Below are 13,821 nucleotides of genomic sequence, written 5' to 3'. Positions count from 1 at the left end.
ACAGGAGATTTCTCCCAAGGTATCACCCATATAGGAATATGAAAAAGAATTTCAATGGACAAAGCGATACAGTCGGACCCCCGGCAGAGCTAACAGGGACAGAGATGCACAACTTAGTGATGGGAATAACCAACGAGTTTGGAAAAAAGAGGAAAATTGGAAAGACAAAAGAGAAGAGCACGTCGAAGGAAAAAATAGAGGAGCATGTGGAAAAACAAAAGACAAAAGAGAGGAGCATGTGGAAAAAGAAGTCAATATTTTGGAGACTACCATACTGGAAGGATCTTGAAGTTCACCACTACATAGATTTGATGCATGTCGAGAAGAATGTATGCGAGAGTTTAATGGGATTACTACTTAACCCAGGTACTACAAAGGATGGTCTCAACGCCCGACGAGATCTGGAAGAAATGGGTGTTCGCTCGGAACTACATCCCATAACCACGGAATCCGGCAGGGTTTACCTTCCTCCAGCCTGCTACACTCTCTCGAAAGAAGAGAAGATTGATTTGCTAACATGTTTGAGTGGTATAAATGTTCCATCTGGTTACTCATCAAGAATCAGTAGGCTCGTTTCACTGCAATATCTTAAGTTGGTAGGAATGAAGTCGCATGATTGCCACGTTCTTATCACACAGCTGTTGCCCGTTGCAATAAGGAATATTTTGCCTCCTAAGGTGTGACACACGATCCAGCGGTTGTGTTCCTTCTTCCATGCAATCGGCCAGAAGATCATTGATCCCAAGGAACTAGATGAACTACAGGCAAAACTTGTGAGAACCCTATGTCATCTTGAGATGTACTTTCCTCCAACTTTCTTTGACATAATGGAACATCTTCCCGTGCACCTTGTGAGGCAAACAAAGTGCTGTGGTCCAGCATTCATGACGCAGATGTATCCTTGCGAAAGGTACCTAGGGATCCTTAAGGGTTATGTACGGAACCGTTCACACCCCGAGGGGAGTATCATCGAGAGTTACACCACCGAAGAGGTCATCGATTTTTGTGTGGATTACATGTCAGAAACATCTTCAATTGGATTACCACGATCTCATCACGAAGGGAGGCTTGATGGTGTTGGTACTGTTGGAAGAAAGACTGTTAGGTTGGATCGGAAGGTGTACGATAAAGCTCATTTCACGGTACTGCAACATATGACTGAGGTGGTGCCGTACGTTGATGAACACCTTGCAGTTCTCCGACAGGAGAACCCAGGCCGGTCAGAGAGTTGGGTCAGAAATAAGCACATGTCTTCTTTCAACGAGTGGCTGAAGAACCGAATTGCCAGGTTGCAGAACTTGTCTAGTGAAACACTTCAGTGGTTGTCACAGGGTCCTGAATGGAGTGCCACCACCTGGTAAGGATATGACATAAATGGATACACCTTTCACACGGTAAAGCAAGACAGCAAATGCACAGTGTAGAACAGTGGGTTACGCATCGAGGCTGCTAGTGACGGTGGTCGTCGTGATCAATACTATGGTAGAGTTGAGCAAATATTGGAGCTAGATTACTTGAAGTTCAAAGTCCCGTTGTTTCGTTGTCGATGGGTCGATCTTCTCAATGTAAAAGTTGACAATGAAGGTTTCACCACTGTCAACTTGGCTAACAACGCGTACAAGGATGAACCGTTCGTTCTCGCCAAACAAGTTGTTCAAGTGTTCTACATAGTTGACCCGTGTAACAAGAAACTACATGTTGTTCGTGAAGGGAAAAGGAGAATTGTTGGATTGGACAATATTGCAGACGAGGATGATTACAACCAGCACGTCCATGGCATAGGTCAAGAAATATCTCTAGAAGAGGAGGAAGAAGAAGATGACGTTCAATATGCACGCGTCGACCATGAGTAAGGATTATTTTTGTAATTTATGTACATAGTTTATGTCTACATGTCTGTTATCTGTATGACACTAATATGTTCGCAATGATCAATAGTATATTGCTGATGAAATAGTCAAATAAAATAATTAAGTGAAGCACCCACTAGAAGTGAAATAAAATAATTAAATTAGTATAACCATTGGAAATAAAATAATAAAATTAGTAAAATAATGAAGTACAATTACTACTGTTAGTGAAATAAAATAATTTAGTATAACAAAAATATAGAGTGTATGTGGAAATATGTTAAAGAAAATAAAAGAACTAAGTGAAATAAAATAAAATAAAATTGCTGTAGGCAAACTCACCTATGACGGGCTCTAACTGTGGGGCCGTCACAGGTGACCTCACCTGTGACGGCCTAGAGTGTTGGGCCCATCACAGGTGGCCTCACCTGTGACGTCTCCACAGTTGGCGCCCGTCACAGGTGAGGCCACCTGTGACGGCCCCATAGTTGGCGCCCGTCAGAGGTGAGTTTGACTAGGGTTGACCTAGGGTTGGACACGTTCTAGATCGATCCAGATCCGACACCCACTCTCACTTACTCACTCTCTCGACCGCCGCCTTGCCTCTCTCGACCTCTCCGCTGCCCTCTACGCCCTCCTCTCCACCGCCGCCCTCACCACCGCCATATCCGCCCTCTCCGCCGCCCTCTATGCCCTCCTCTCCACCGCTGCCTCGACCTCTCCACCGCCGCCCTCGCCGCCGCCATATCCGCTGCCCTCTACGCCCTCCTCTCCACCGCCGCTCGCCTTCTCCGCCGATCCCGACCCTGACCTTCCCGACGCCGGGATCCACGACACCGGCCTGCACCGCTGACCATCAAGGCCGTCGTCCTCGCTGCGTACCCGACCTCCCAAGACGATGTCGGGATCCACGACGCCGGCAACTGCACCGCCGACCACCGCCTCCCAGAACTCCCCGACGCCGGGATCCACGACCCGGACGTCGTCCGCCAAGACGCCGCCTCCCCGACCTCTTCTCCTCGACCGCCGACCAGGTGCGACGCCCCCCTCCTCCTGAGGAGATGATGAATTGATGAATTGCAGTTTGGATGGATGACTTGCTTGAATTGAATGGATGAATTGCTGTTTAGATGAAGTTAGTAGTACTGTCTCCTTTTTTTTTATGAAATATATGCATATTTGAGATGTGAAATATATGAGATGATGAATTTGGACTATTTGTGGATGAAATATATGCAGTATTAGAGGAATTAGTCTTTTTGTATTAGATGATTTTAGGATTAACTTTCCTGCATTGGTTGAATTTTACATGATTTTAACTAGATAAATGGTCAGTGATGTTTTATGTTAATACACCCCTGCTACTGCTGTTATTGTGGGCTACTTGTTCATTTTTTTAATCTACAATTGCTACTGCTGCTGCTGTGTTCCTTATTAAATGGACAGTGATGAATTGCTCAATAAGAACAGATTATCTACATTTGTTCATTTTTTTTATCTATACTTGTTCTTTTTTCTGGATTGATATGAGGAGACTATCTAGACATGTTGTTTTAGTTAATTTGCCCCTGTTGTTGCTGCCCCTGTGGATTATCTTTGCCCCTGCTGCTGCTGCCCAATGTGTTCCTTGTTAAATGGCCAGTGATAAATTGCTCAATAAGAACAGATTAACTACACTTGTTTATTTTTTTATCTATACTTCTTCTTTTTTTCTGGATTGATAAGAGGAGACTATCTAGACATGTTGTTTTAGTTAATTTGCCCCTGTTGTTGCTGCCCCTGTGGACTATCTTTGCCCTGCTACTGGTCTTACTGTGGCTACTTGTTCACCCTGCTGTTTTATGTGAATTTCCCCTTGCTGTTGCTGCCCCTGTGGCATATATACTCCTGCTGCTGCTGTTTTATGTCAATAACATTCTATCTGTACCTTTGCTGCTGCTGTTTTTTAAATTTGCATGATTGATTCAGTGGTTATATACCTCTACACTTGTTCTTTATGGATAAGAATAGAGTATCTACACTTGTTCTTTTTTTTATGCATAAGAACAGATTTTCTGCATTTGTTCTTTTTTCTGGATTGATAAGAGGAGACTATATACACTTGTTCTTTTTTTATGCATAAGAACAGATTTTGATGTTATGATTTCCTCTTTTTTTCCCTTCATGCAAATGATGGTAATTGATGCATAATTTCTGAGCAAAACTGAGGCCATATCTTTCATAGTATACCCCGTATTACATTGGATCTAATGCTATTTAGTATAATGGTTTGAAATTTATAAGCTTTTTCACGAAAATTAGACCATGACAACGCCCGGTGCAAACCTGCCCTCCCCAACACCTGCGAGGATCCAGGAAGAAGCAAACCCAGCCACGGAGGCAGTTGCCGAAGGTCATCCCTCGACAATGGTGGTCGAACAACTTGAAATTCATGGTAATTTATAGGATAAATTTTCACCACATGACCACATAAATTTTAGCTAGCACCCCTTAGCATATGTTGCCTTCTGTTTGTGCTGTAGAATTGCCGCAGGAACAACATACGTCGATGTCGGGCGGGACAAGTGCAAGTAGGTCGAGTAGAAATCCCCGGTCACAAAATATATGGCCGACCACAGTGCAAGTTATAAGAGAGGTTGACGCTAGTGGTAGGCCCACGGCGCCCAGGACTATCATTGGAAGATGGTCTAACTGCTGCGGGCTGGCGGCACGTGAGAACTTCGGGATCCTCCATAAAGATATCGGCAAGGTCACAGAAGCCGAGAAAGAGCGAGCTTGGATGGCAATGGAGAAATGGTTCACATTTCTGGCAGAAGCAAAGGATAGGCTCAAGCGGAAGGCATTCTAGAAGATGGGCAAAGCTTGGAAGAATTGGAAGTCAAAGCTCTTCACTGAGTTTGTCAACCCGCTCGGCAATCATACGCCGTTCGATGAATACCCTCAAATAACCGAAGCGGTGTGGGAGGAATTCTGCTCTCTCAAGAACACCCAAGAGTTTAGGGAATCAAGCGAGGCACATCGCCTACTGCAACAGCGGAATGAGCAACCACATCGGCTGGGCACCGCAGGGTACATCGGCAAGGAGGCAATATGGGCCCAAGAAGATGCAGCCACTGCAGCAGCGAATGTCCCTGCCCCGTTTTCAGACATCCCTGAACAAAGAGATCGCAACTGGGCGCGGGCTAGGGGTAAGGTCAACCCGAACGGCTCTGTCACATTTGAGAACAAAAGTGATGCCGTCGTCTATCAGAAACTAGTGAGTTCACTACTTAACCTAACTAATTTCCATTCGTATAAAGTAGAAGTTCGTATAAATGACTTTTTTTTTTTCTAGTTGGGCTTGGTTGCTGAACAAGCTTCACAAAGCGAGGTTGAGTCCGTGCCGAAGAGGCGCGAAGATGACATCCTCACAAAGGCGCTCGGAACGAAAGAACATCCTGGCCGGACTAGGGGAATTGGTAGCGATGTGCCCTGGAAGCATGGACTCCCGCAGTACAGCTCCCAATACAGGAAATGGAAAGTCTCCAAGGAAGAGAGGGACGCTCGTTTGAAGGCCGAACTTAAGGTTGAGGTCATTCAAGAACTAGAAGCTAGCATGAACGCTAGGGTGGAAGAAAGGGTTAACAAGGTCCTCGCCGACATGAATATACCCAGAGGCACAACACCTGCTGTGCATCCAACTCCTCGTGCACAACACGACACGAATCCGTCACATCATAGGAGTAGTTGTGCATCCATAGAGGTGCCGGCCCCTGGTCTCCCGGTCGCACCACTAGCTGCAGTGGACCACATAGAGGTAATTGATGTTATCCAATCCATATCTAATAAAAATACCTTTACACGTTCCAATATTAAATTCATACTTTCACATATGCAGGGCGTAGCATAGTGTGTCCTACTGGCGAGGGTCCACCCAACTTTCGCTTCCGAAGTCACTGAGGGCATGGCTTTCAAGCCCTCGGTTACAGACAAGGTCCACGACGCAGACCTGCTAGCTGGGTATGCCAAGGTGTCCATCGATACAGTAATGGACACCTGGTCAGGCTATCCGCTGCCTATGCCCCCCAATGATGAAATCATGACTTTGGGCGATGCGCGCAAAATGTTCATACAATGGCCCAAAGAAGACATAGTTGTGAAGATGACTCCTCGTCCAAGTCGACCGACGGAGTTTACACCTTCCAAGTCTAAGCTATCAATTGAGGCTCCCTGTGGACCGGCATTGTCAGTACCTCATTCTCCTGGTGGAGCTGATATGGACTTGGCAGATATAGCTCAAAGCTTGGCTCCAATAAAGACCACAAGAAAGGCCGATAGCTCCCCACCACTTGTCAAGGGCCAGAAGCGTGAATGCGGCAAGGGGAAGGTCGGGGAGTTGGCGCCGGAGCCAAAAAGGGGCAAGGCTGTGACGTCGATGCCAGTGAGCAAAGCGGGGAAGGTCGTGAGGGTGCCAACCCAATTTGAGCTTGGCATGCCATTGGTGGAGGACAATGTGTTAGCCGTGATGGGTATTGCTTGCCGAGAGCTACATAAGCAATACATGGAGCTAAGAAATGCCAAGCGGAAAATGAGGGAGTCATCCATAGTTGGACATCACGACCACCAGCCGTTCCTATCATCGCCTGCCTATATAACTATAGGCTTTGATGACCTCTTCGACCTTTTTAGGATCCGGAAGTTGGACACTGGTCTTCTAAAATGCTACTCCTTGTAAGTGCATACCTTCTATAATTGTGATATGATTGGACCATATCTCCTATTTAAATTAGTTCTAATACGTAAATGTTTTAAGGTTGTGTTGGATCGAGAGTCGTCGCCTTGGTAATCAGGTTGGGTTCCTTGATCCATCCATGGTGAACGAGGTTAATTTACGACAGAGCTTCACTGAGGTGGTTGACTATGTCAACCGGTGTTTATGGGCCCATCAAGACAAGGAGTACATCATGTGCGCACATAACCAAGAGTAAGAGGACAATACCCTTCGTGTATATTATTTTTGAAGTTAAGGTTCTTAGTACTAACGCTACATAACCACTACGCAGGCGACATTGGATTCTCCTAGTCATCGTACCAAAGTGGAGTAGGGTTACCTACCTTAACTCCAATAAGTCCAAAGATTATGATTTCACTGAAATCACCAAGGCCTTAAATATGGCTTGGGGACCATATGTGGAAAAGGGTGGTAGGCACAAGGAGGGCAAGGACAAACTTTACCATGACACCAAGTTCGCATGCACACAACAGATCGGAGACCAATGTGGTTTCCACGTGTGCCATAACATGTCAACACTTCTAAGAGAGGTGAAAGATTTCGACCCTGAGGTTGTTGCTAATGGCGAATAAGCTCATTTCAATACCAACATTGCTATTCAAAACGTGCTAACATCTTATTTATTAAACAGAAAGGTAGAGCTGGCTTCAAGATCTCACCCATCAACCCCCCCCCCCCCCCCCCCCCCCCCCCGCTATCAGAGGCGAAGTGTGCGCCTTCATTCTGGCAGAAATAATGAACAAGAAAGGACGTTTTCACGTTAAACAGACTCATGAACTTGGCTAGATAATTTATTGTGATGTAAAAAAGATGTTTTCATAATTTCTTGTGATGTAAAAAAATATGTTTTTATGGAATGCAATGTAATTTACTTTCACATGTGCAATATTTATGGTAGTTTACTAAATTGTCATCAAATTTGATCAACTACGATTTACGTTGTACTATTCATCTGTTTTCTCCTTTTTTTCCCCTTATTGACAGGTTGTGGAGGTCGAGGGCATTATGGCTTTAATCCATTTGGTAAGTATATATGCGGTTATATGAGCAACGACCAAAATTGTGGCTTTCAAGGGGTGTGAATTTGCTGTGCAAAATTGTGGCATTTGAACTGCATATGCGAATGATGTCAATTTTTTATATGGATCTGTGTTGTTGGGGATCTGTGATGTTTGAGATGGATCTGTGATGTTATATTGGGGGGGTGACTGGAATATATCTGTGATGTATCTGTGTTTCAGAGGGCATGGCTAGCAAATCCTGAGGCTAGCCAATATTTAGCATTTTTTTTCTGAAATTAACTCATCAGTGACGGGTCGGAACAAAAATCCGTCAAAGGTAACATCACCTGTGACAGACTAGCAAATAAAGACCTGTCAGAGGTGACCTACCTGTGACGGGCCTTTACTTTTGGGGCCGTCACAGGTAGATCACCTGTGACAGCTTCTAACTACGAAGACCATCACCTCTGACGGCCTTTATTTAAAGGGTCGTCAGAGATGAGTCACCTGTGACGGGTCCCAACTCGCCCTAGGCTAGCGGAGACCAACACCTCTGACGGCCTTCTAGTAACTTGCCCGTCAGAAGTGGGTGTCACCTGTGACGGCCGGCCACCCGTCAAAGGTGACTGGACTCACCGGTGACCACTGATCACTGACCATGCGCGAAGCCGTTAAAGATGAGGGTTTGGGCCCGTCACAGGTGACCTTGGCCAGTGTAGTGATATATGAATGTGGAATGCCTAGATTCATTAACATTAATATGAATGTGGGAAATGCTAACATATTATATCCATACGGAATATCCAACAGAATAATACTATGCATTTATATGTACGTCGTCATTAATTATATATTGCGTCGCCGGTTAGCACGACGTCGTGGAACACGACAGTAGTTGAGCGCTACAGCCAGCTAGCCGTGCCGTCCGGGGCGTTCCAATGAGACACACCGTACCAGAGTATATTGCATGTTAATTTCTCCTGCAATTTTGTTCCTTTTCTCTGAATACATGTGGAAGACATACGTACAGATTACAGGATCGATCTCCACTACATGCATGCATAGACGTATAAATAAAATCCATATATACGTTCTATATATACAGGGCAGGAAGTTGTGTAACCTGTATATGGTTATATTGTTTTTTTTTTCACTATTTTATTTGGAGAGGGACATACGTATAGTATAGTAGATAGGTATCCCACGCTTTACCGCGGGAGAAATGTATGATAAAATAGTAAATATGAGCTGTAAAATTTTCTTTATTACTTATTATACAATTTTCTCTCGTGTGCTATTATTTTTTTTACCTTGATCAATTATCCAAATATTATAAATATTTGGGTAGTACGGTGTGGATTTTGGCAACAAGAAGATATGTAATTCACATCCTTGGTGAATGATTTAAAGGTTATAAATAATTGAGGTGATATAGCTCTATGAGAGAAGAAAATAGTATTAACTATGTTTAGTGAAGATGAACTTTATTTATAGATATATAGGATATGGCTATTGCTTTATGAGAAAAAATAAATTAGTACTACTAATTATATATGGTGGAGATAAATTTTGTACTCCCTCCTTCTTTAAATGTTTGTTTGACGCCGTTAACTTTCTTAAACATGTTTGACCACTCGTCTTATTCAAAAACTTTTATAAAATATGTAAAACTATATGTATGCATAAAAGTATATTTAACAATAAATCAAAAAAATTAAGTAATTATTAATTATTTTCCTATCATTTAATTTATTGTTAATAAATATACTTTTATGTATACATATAGTTTTACACATTTCACAAAAGTTTTTGTATAAGATGAACGGTCAAACATGTTTAAAAAAATTAACGGCGTCAAATATTTCGAGAAGGAGGGAGTAGTAGGATACGGTTATTGCCGGCGCATTGCCTGCAGAGCAGGTCGTTTGCTGGGATCGCAGGTAGCGAGCGGATAGCTCGCCATGGGCGGCCGCAACAACGCTACAGTACACAGGCGAGCCACGCACCCACGATTTACTATTATCCAACACAAATATTGTACGTGGAGCAAAGCTCGCTAGCTCCACGAGCGGTGGAAAAAAAATATTACCCGGTTACCTCCTCCCACCATAAATATTTTAATATTTTAAGACAAGATCGGAGAAATAGTTGCAACGAAAAATGAATGGAATCAAACATTTTCAAACTGATATACTCTATTTGTTTCTAAATATTTAACACCGTTGACTTTTTAAAATATATTTATAAATGTTTGATCGTTCATCTTATTTAAAAAATTTAAGTAATTATTAATTCTTTTCTATTCGTTTGATTCATTGTTAAATATATTTATATGTATACATATAGTTTTACATATTTTACAAAAAATTTTGAATAAGACAATCTATCAAACGTGTGCTAAAAAATTAATGGTGTCAAAATATTTTAAAAGGGAGGAAGTATATATGTGTGTACCTTCAAATAATTGATCGAAACCAAATGGCTAAGTGTCCATCGCTATTTTGTGGAAGCATCAGCTAATTAATTATTAGTAGCTACATTTCGTATGAGCTTCTCCTTGATTGCATCGACGAGATCTGGGCATCTGGCTAGCGTGCATATGCATACTTTTGTCCCATTAATTGGTAGTAGCTAGTGGTGACTAATTACGGAATTTAGGCCATCTTTATTGTGCCAAAACCTTGTGGTTAATTTGCACTTGAGATCTCAATTAATTAATTAACTATTTATGCTACCTAGGACATTTATATACATATATCGATCGATCCACAAGATCAGTCTATCGATGACGTGTACACATAAAGATCCAGCTCTCTACTTAATTAAAGGGGGTCACTGCGACGTGGATTATAATTATTTTCATGAATGCGCAAAATGATTGCACGTCAATATGTTAAAAGAAAATAGTTATTGTTATACGACGCAATCAGCCAGACCGGCTTATGCAGAGGGAAGGGGAAAAAAAATAAAAAAGAAGTTGGAGCTTAAAAAACTACGGCGGCTAAATACAAACTCCAAGCAGCGGGAAGGGGCCGAGCCACTCTACACTCCCAATAAGTCCCCAAAAGCGGCAACGCCAGCTAAAGACCACAGATGACCCTCTGAGTAGGATGGACTTCAGAACCACTGAGACCGAAGAGAGCGCAGAGTCGAAAACCCTAGAGTTTCGTTCCTTCCATAGCTGCCAAGAGACCAGGAGCACCAGGGAGTCGAAGCCAGCGTGGAGATGCTCAGTTAAGCAGGCCCTGGAGGACGGCCAACAGTCCTGGAACCAGCTGCCACGGGGGAAAGAGGGCAGCCCAGCCAAGAGGCGACAACACACGGAGCCCGACCTGCCGAGCAAACACACAGTCGAGGAGGATGTGGTTCGCCGTCTCAAGATCCTGAGCGCAAAAAGGACAGGCCTAGTGACTATCAATGCCACGCTTCTGGAGAAGATCAGCCGTCCAGCAGCGCTGCTGTAAAGCAAACCAAAGGAAGAACCTGCATTTAGCAGGATCCTTTGCGTGCCAGAGAAGATCACCACAGGCAAATGAATGCTGGCCATGGAAGAAAGGCTGGTATGCCGAACGCGCTGAGTAGCGCTGGTTAGACGTCCAACGCCAAACAAGACGATCCTCAACACCTGGCGAGAGCTGTACATGAAGCACCGCATCCTAAATAAGGAGAAACTGGGAGATGACCGGGACAGTGAGGGCACCACGGATGTCAGAGACCCAAGAGTTGTTCGCCAAACCAGAAGCAACTGTGCACGAATCTCGGAGACGCTAGGAACAGCGAAGAGGAGTTCTGGAGCCAAGGATGCCACCAAGCGGCCGTCGATCCACGTGGATTATAATTAGCATCTCTCCATTACTAATCGCCAGGAGACAAGAAAAAATCCATGACGCGATGCAAAATCATTAACCGCTGATAAATATTTAATTAATTAACTACTTCCTCCTTCTCTAAATATATGAATTAATGTTGCATTGGTTAGTTTAAAATTGAAAAAAAACACGGACGTAGTATATATTATCGCCAAGTTAATTAACTACTCGCCCCAAATCTCTGCTTTGACCTTCTACATGATCCCCAGGGTTAATTAATTAGTTTGTTAATGATTAATTAATTATCGCTTGCAATTCGTGTCATTTGGCTACCTCTTGCAGATTGCAATACCTGTATTAGTATAAGATAATAAGAGTTGTAGACGATGATCGAGTAGATACGTACTCTGCCGCCCTGTCGGGTAGCAAAGCGATCGATCGGCCGGCCGGTGAACAGATCAGAAATAATAAATTAAACTAATGAAAGAAAAATGAGACTCAGCAGCCACCCCTCTTTTGTAGGAGCAGATCGGTTTTTTTTTTCAAGTTTAGCTTCCCTAGCAGTTTTGGTTTTTTTTTTCTTGTGTCAATGGGCCGTCTAGCCGGTTTGTGTCGTGTAATCAAACTCTATTTTCTTTTAATATATAGGAACTAGCTAGTAATCTATCGACAGTTTTTGAGGCTCAAAACTTTCAAATTTTTAACCATATGATTTGTCATCAACAGTTGAAATGGGTACACACAAGTACAAACCACTAATCTTAGCATCCAAGTTGATTGAACGGTAAGAAATTAGTCAACATGTATAATGGAAAAATAATTCAAAAGTAAAACACATGCTCTTGAAAAAAATTACAAATACTAATTTTATACAAATGTAACTACCCCGTAACTATTATGTAACTGCTATGTATCTAGGGTATAAGTACTATGTAACTAGTATGTAACTAGCGTGTAACTACTATGTAACTAGGGTGTAAATGCTATATAAGTAGATTAACAAATATGAAGTTGTGCTGGCTTAGTGGTTTGAATGCTGCCATATATATGAGCAGGGCCAAGGATCGATTCCTGTCCACGACACATTATATGCTATTTTTTATCTTGTTGCACGCACGAATCTTTGAAGAAAACTGTCGCAAGTTTTCTAGCAATTCCGTAATATATTGACGTGTAATTTTTTATGCGTTAAAGAAAAGAAAAATGCGTTATTAGTTCATTAGATTAATTAAGCATTAATGATCATGCATGAGAAAACAATTCAGGTGAATATACACGCGTCTCACCAACCTATGAAGTAAGTACGACTAAAGTGAACGTCATCGAGGTAGGGTCGTAGGGAGCACGAGATATTCTTTTTGTTACACCAGGAGACACACTACTATCCTATTATACTAGTACCAGCTAGCTTATGTAACAATCTATCTCGTTTAATTACCTTTTGACTTTTTTTTATTTATTAAGGCCCTATTTAGTTCTCAAACAAAAATTTTTCACCCTGTCGTATCGAATGTTTGAACACATGCATAGAGTATTAAATATAGACAAAAAAACTAATTACACATATTACATGTAAATTACGAGACGAATTTTTTAAGTCTAATTGTGCCATGATTTGATAATGTAGTGCTACGGTAAACATTTACTAATGACGGATTAATTAGGCTTAATAAATTCGTCTCGCAGTTTCAAGGCGAAATCTATAATTTGTTTTGTTATTAGTCTATGTTTAAATATGTGTCCGTATATCCGATATGATACGCCAAAAAATTTCGTTCGCGAACTAAACATGCCCTAATTTTCTCCCAGCTTGCTATAGTAAAATAAATGTTTTTAAGTAGAAAACATAATACATGCATATATCACGCATATTGACTTGCTTCGAAAGAAAACCTTAATTAGGCTGAGTCCTGATAAATGTATAGGGGTCTTCCGGCTAGCTTTACAAGATGGTGGGTTACACATCTGGGTTTGAAGCCTCATTTCTTCTAATTGTTTGATATTAGGTTATTTCCTAATATTTGTGTCTTTTTTTTATTAGGCTGAGTCCTAAAAGGCAACTTAGAAACAACAATCTCACTTCTTCTAATTGTTTGATATTAGGTTATTTTCTAATATTCGTGTCTTTTTTTTTATTAGGCTGAGTCCTAAAAGGCAACTTAGAAACAACAATGTACTCGTTTTCTATTTACACGTCTTTTCGAACCACTAAACACGTTTCAACCTATAATGCTTAACACTTAATCAATCTGTTCCGTTTTCCAAGCTGCTTGGTAACCTCTCCAGCCGAAACGTGGCCTCAAACTCAGCCTAAAACTGACAAATTCCACAGTAAAATTAATTATTAATCAAGCTCTCTCTCTCTCTCTCTATATATATGTATGTACACA

The sequence above is a fragment of the Oryza sativa genome, chromosome 12 (assembly GCF_034140825.1).
Source record: "Oryza sativa Japonica Group chromosome 12, ASM3414082v1".
Classification (NCBI taxonomy): Eukaryota; Viridiplantae; Streptophyta; class Magnoliopsida; order Poales; family Poaceae; genus Oryza; species Oryza sativa.
Note: the sequence above shows the minus strand (reverse complement) of the source record.